This window comes from Hetaerina americana, unplaced genomic scaffold, assembly GCF_022747635.1.
Source record: "Hetaerina americana unplaced genomic scaffold, ioHetAmer1.1.p SCAF_12, whole genome shotgun sequence".
NCBI lineage: Eukaryota > Metazoa > Arthropoda > Insecta > Odonata > Calopterygidae > Hetaerina > Hetaerina americana.
In genome coordinates, this window is record NW_027286292.1 from 204,951 (window position 1) to 210,950 (window position 6,000).

At 38.8% G+C, this 6,000-nt stretch overlaps 1 long non-coding RNA gene across 1 annotated transcript; it reads left to right on the forward strand.

The window, feature by feature from the left end:
- Positions 1 to 16: 16 nt before the first annotated feature.
- LOC139685623 (uncharacterized) lies at positions 17 to 1,303 on the forward strand. The gene is made up of 3 exons (XR_011700200.1): positions 17 to 78; positions 701 to 898; positions 1,232 to 1,303. It is a non-coding gene; the product is annotated as an uncharacterized lncRNA (long non-coding RNA).
- Positions 1,304 to 6,000: the final 4,697 nt, after the last annotated feature.

A 6,000-nucleotide genomic window follows, 5' to 3' on the forward strand; every position in this document is an offset into this window, starting at 1 on the left:
AGAGATGGGATCAGAGGTTTTAACAAGGCCCTGACGGAAATAGAGGCATGTAATGCCATTATTTCCACAAAAACACAGGTAAGTAAAAGTTTATATATGCCATTACCAAGTATTTATAATTTGAATAATGACTTGTGATATAAGAAAAGTATGGATATCTCGCAACCAAAACAAAACATCCAAAGTTCATGAGACTGACTTGCAAAAGGGATTACAGAAAGAGGGCATGGAAGGAGCAGAAAAATTAAGGCTGGGAAAGAGACTCCCACTAGTGAATTATTTTGGCCAATTTCACTTACAATGAACATGGTTAGAACCCTTCCATCTTCCATGTTCTTCTAACAGTATATTGTTGTAACTCATATGAAGCTAGGTGAGGTTTTGAAGTTGCCAGAAAGAAGCCAGTTCAAGCAAGGCATCTGCATACAAAAACCAATCTTATGCTCATTTCAGTGACCTGGGGAACTCACTTTCAAAATGGCACAAGTTGCATAAGTTCAGTTGTACACATTTTTTGTTTGTATTTACTGTGTGTGGTCATTTCTTGAGAAAACTTGAGTGAAATGTAACTATGTGGTTTCCTTCAGAAATGGAGATGCAACATCCTTTAAATTTTACCCTGAATTTGTAATGTATCATGTGGATTTGTGCCAATGCATTAATATTGCTGTAAGATTATTAATTTAATATACAATTGTAGGGTGAAAAAGCTCCTCAGCCAAAAGCACCTGCAGCAGGTGTCACAGTGGCTAGTACTGTAACCGGAACTAAGAACACGGCAGGGAAACAATCTCTCTTTGTTGAAAGAGGAAGCGCAGGCCCGTCTACTGACCATGATGCTGAAAGGAAGCTGTTTAGTGGGGAAAAAGTAGGTGGTGCTGTGCACATAAAAAAGGAAGTATGTTGAATAAATTTTCAAATTGTTAGTTATCTTGGTAGAAAAATAACGACTGAGAAAAATGCCTAGCATGTATAAAATGTTGAGTGGGCAAGCAAATTATAAAAATACCGTATATATATTCCCTTGTGTGCAAAGATTTCTAGCGATGTAAATATTTTATTGTTGTAAGTAGTTAAATGACACAGGGTTAGTAATGGCCCTTTTCATAATATGATATTCCATGGACTTTTCATCTCTCTTATCCCGCACACATTGCATATTGTTTTACATTAATATGTGCACGAGATTTTCTTTTTAAGTTATTGCGAGGAGATTCTGTTCTTTACACAGAAGCTGATTGGGGAAGTGAAAAGTGCTGGTAAAAATCCTATAAGCGGAATATCGAAAGCCTCAGCTTTGAAGAAACGTAATGAAATAAGCCGGAGTGGACAAATTTTGAAGAAAATCAGACTCTCAGTCGAAGAGGGAGGACGGCCCATGACTGGCCTTGGCCCTGTTGGATCTAAGGCAAATGAGGAAGAGCCATCAGGGCCACACCAAACACCCCAAGTAAAACCAGTGCACCTGAAGTACATACCTGATCCGCTAGGGAGATCTTCAACAGGCGTACCATCTGGAGTGCAGGTAATTTTGCTTTTCGCATTGCTTTACTTGTTAGTAATATGGATCCTTAAAAATTTCATTGGTTGTGTGTAGAAGGAATTTAAGGTATTGAAATCTAGCCTTCATGGATAAGTGTTGAGTACGAAATATCACAGTAGACTGATGGAAGTATTTTGTTGCTTCATCACTGGAATTAATGAGGGTGCCCAAAGAGTGTAAATTTTGAATTTTGCTTGGATGATGTGGTGGGTATTGCTAAGGCCACTATCTTGGTGTGGAAGTGTCCATATTCCAAGTACGCATTCTGCTGTGGTAGGTGGCTGACTGAGTTATTTTTTACTTTACCCACTATGAACAGTTATAAATATGGGCTTCAATGGAGAATTACACGAGTTGTCAGCATGGGGTCCTCGAAATAGTATGTATTGAAATAAAATAGGAAGCTATGGACAAGGCAATGTTTAAATATGTAAATGTTAAAGGCAAAGTCTACTTGTCCGTTCCTATATAGTCCCCATTGAAATTGAGGCGTTTATCATAACCACACGCGTGCTTTGCAATTCCATTTCTGAAGAAATCTACGGCCTCATATTTCAACCACTTGTTTACACCAGCTTCATTTTCTGCATCACTGTGAGAGTACTGTCTTGCTAGCCACGTCTAGCAAGAGATATGGAATCTTAAATGGGTTATTTTCGAGAATATTTTCTTGATTTTCACCGGTAGACCATGGGTCACAAGATAAGAGCAAACACTGCTTCACTCGGCCTTCACTCATAAGTGTTTCTCTGTGCATTTCACCGAATGGCCTATGAATTTCAATTGCCTGGTGGTTTTTTGCTTGTTAAAGCCTTACTGCTGAAGACACCCCACAACTTGTGGAATTTTCAATTGCAATGCATAACATTAAGTGTTCTGTGGACAGAGAAGAACCACTACAGTCTGCCCTCTACAACAGCGGGATGAGCACTGAGTGTAGGGACCATTGGTCGCCAAGATGGTGTATCCAGCCGTACTCCCAGTCACATTAGGCCGAAACATTCGTTACTTTCTGGTCATCCCTCGTACTTGATTTTTTTTCCACATGATATTAGGATGCTTTGTTATGTCCACTGCCATGTTCTTCCAACAGTCAATTGTTGTAACTCATATGAAGCTAGATGAGGTTTTGAAGTTGCTAGAAAGGAAGCCAGTTCAAGTATGGCATCTGCATACAAAAACCAATCTTCTGCTCATTTCAGTGACCTGGGGAACTCACTTTCAAAATGGCACAAGTTGCATAAGTTCAGTTGTACACATTTTTTGTTTGTATTTACTGTGTGTGGTCATTTCTTGAGAAAACTTGAGTGAAATGTAACTATGTGGTTTCCTTCAGAAATGGAGATGCAACATCCTTTAAATTTTACCCTGAATTTGTAATGTATCATGTGGATTTGTGCCAATGCATTAATATTGCTGTAAGATTATTAATTTAATATACAATTGTAGGGTGAAAAAGCTCCTCAGCCAAAAGCACCTGCAGCAGGTGTCACAGTGGCTAGTACTGTAACCGGAACTAAGAACACGGCAGGGAAACAATCTCTCTTTGTTGAAAGAGGAAGCGCAGGCCCGTCTACTGACCATGATTCTGAAAGGAAGCTGTTTAGTGGGGAAAAAGTAGGTGGTGCTGTGCACATAAAAAAGGAAGTATGTTGAATAAATTTTCAAATTGTTAGTTATCTTGGTAGAAAAATAACGACTGAGAAAAATGCCTAGCATGTATAAAATGTTGAGTGGGCAAGCAAATTATAAAAATACCGTATATATATTCCCTTGTGTGCAAAGATTTCTAGCGATGTAAATATTTTATTGTTGTAAGTAGTTAAATGACACAGGGTTAGTAATGGCCCTTTTCATAATATGATATTCCATGGACTTTTCATCTCTCTTATCCCGCACACATTGCATATTGTTTTACATTAATATGTGCACGAGATTTTCTTTTTAAGTTATTGCGAGGAGATTCTGTTCTTTATACAGAAGCTGATTGGGGAAGTGAAAAGTGCTGGTAAAAATCCTATAAGCGGAATATCGAAAGCCTCAGCTTTGAAGAAACGTGATGACTTAAGCCGGAGTGGGCGAATTTTGAAGAAAATCAGACCCTCAGTCAAAGAGTTAGGAGGGCCCATGACTGGCCTTGGCCCTGTTGGATCTAAGGCAAATGAGGAAGAGCCATCAGGGCCACACAAAACACCCCAAGTAAAACCAGTGCACCTGAAGTGCATACCTGATCCGCTAGGGAGATCTTCAACAGGCGTACCATCTGGAGAGCAGGTAATTTTGCTTTTTGCATTGCTTTACTTGTTAGTAATATGGATCCTTAAAAATTTCATTGGTTGTGTGTAGAAGGAATTTAAGGTATTGAAATCTAGCCTTCATGGATAAGTGTTGAGTATGAAATATCACAGTAGACTGATGGAAGTATTTTGTTGCTTCATCACTGGAATTAATGAGGGTGCCCAAAAAGTGTAAATTTTGAATTTTGCTTGGATGATGTCTCTGTCTGCAGCAGGATAGGTAACAATGCAAGGTGTGGAGAATGTAAATTAGCATTCGGCATAGTGTGGTGGTGGGTATTGCTAAGGCCACTATCTTGGTGTGGAAGTGTCCACATTCCAAGTACGCATTTTGCTGTGGTAGTTGACTGATTGAGTTATTTTTTACTTTACCCACTGTGAACAGCTATAAATATGGGCTTCAATGGAGAATTGCACAAGTTGTCAGCATGGGGTCCTCAAAATAGTATGTATTGAAATAAAATAGGAAGCTATGGACAAGGCAATGTTTAAATATGTAAATGTTAAAGGCAAAGTCTACTTGTCCGTTCCTATATAGTCCCCATTGAAATTGAGGCGTTTATCATAACCACACGCGTGCTTTGCAATTCCATTTCTGAAGAAATCTACGGCCTCATATTTCAACCACTTGTTTACATCAGCTTCATTTTCTGCATCACTGTGAGAGTACTGTCTTGCTAGCCACATCTAGCAAGAGATATGGAATCTTAAATGGGTTATTTTCGAGAATATTTTCTTTATTTTCACCGTCAGACCATGGGTCACAAGATAAGAGCAAACACTGCTTCACTCGGCCTTCACTCATAAGTGTTTCTCTGTGCATTTCACCGAATGGCCTATGAATTTCAATTGCCTGGTGGTTTTTTGCTTGTTAAAGCCTTGCTGCTGAAGACACCCCACAACTTGTGGAATTTTCAATTGCAATGCATAACATTAAGTGTTCTGTGGACAGAGGAGAACCACTACAGTCTGCCCCCTACAACAGCGGGATGAGCACTGAGTGTAGGGACCATTGGTCGCCAAGATGGTGGATCCAGCCGTACTCCCAGTCACATTAGGCCGAAACATTCGTTACTTTCTGGTCATCCCTCGTACTTGATTTTTTTTCCACATGATATTAGGATGCTTTGTTATGTCCACTGCCATGTTCTTCCAACAGTCAATTGTTGTAACTCATATGAAGCTAGATGAGGTTTTGAAGTTGCTAGAAAGGAAGGCAGTTCAAGCAAGGCATCTCCGTACAAAAACCAATCTTCTGCTCATTTCAGTGACCTGGGGAACTCACTTTCAAAATGGCACAAGTTGCATAAGTTCAGTTGTACACATTTTTTGTTTGTATTTACTGTGTGTGGTCATTTCTTGAGAAAACTTGAGTGAAATGTAACTATGTGGTTTCCTTCAGAAATGGAGATGCAACATCCTTTAAATTTTACCCTGAATTTGTAATGTATCATGTGGATTTGTGCCAATGCATTAATATTGCTGTAAGATTATTAATTTAATATACAATTGTAGGGTGAAAAAGCTCCTCAGCCAAAAGCACCTGCAGCAGGTGTCACAGTGGCTAGTACTGTAACCGGAACTAAGAACACGGCAGGGAAACAATCTCTCTTTGTTGAAAGAGGAAGCGCAGGCCCGTCTACTGACCATGATGCTGAAAGGAAGCTGTTTAGTGGGGAAAAAGTAGGTGGTGCTGTGCACATAAAAAAGGAAGTATGTTGAATAAATTTTCAAATTGTTAGTTATCTTGGTAGAAAAATAACGACTGAGAAAAATGCCTAGCATGTATAAAATGTTGAGTGGGCAAGCAAATTATAAAAATACCGTATATATATTCCCTTGTGTGCAAAGATTTCTAGCGATGTAAATATTTTATTGTTGTAAGTAGTTAAATGACACAGGGTTAGTAATGGCCCTATTCATATTATGATATTCCACGGACTTTTCATCTCTCTTATCCCGCAAACATTTCATATTTTTTTACATTAATATGTGCACGAGATTTTCTTTTTAAGTTATTTTCAGCTTGTACCTGATTCTTTAGTCTACATGATATTATAAATGTATGCGATGCGATGTAAATATTTTATTGTTGTTAGTAGTTAATTGACACAGGGTTAGTAATGGCCCTGTTCATATTATGATATTCCACGGACTTTT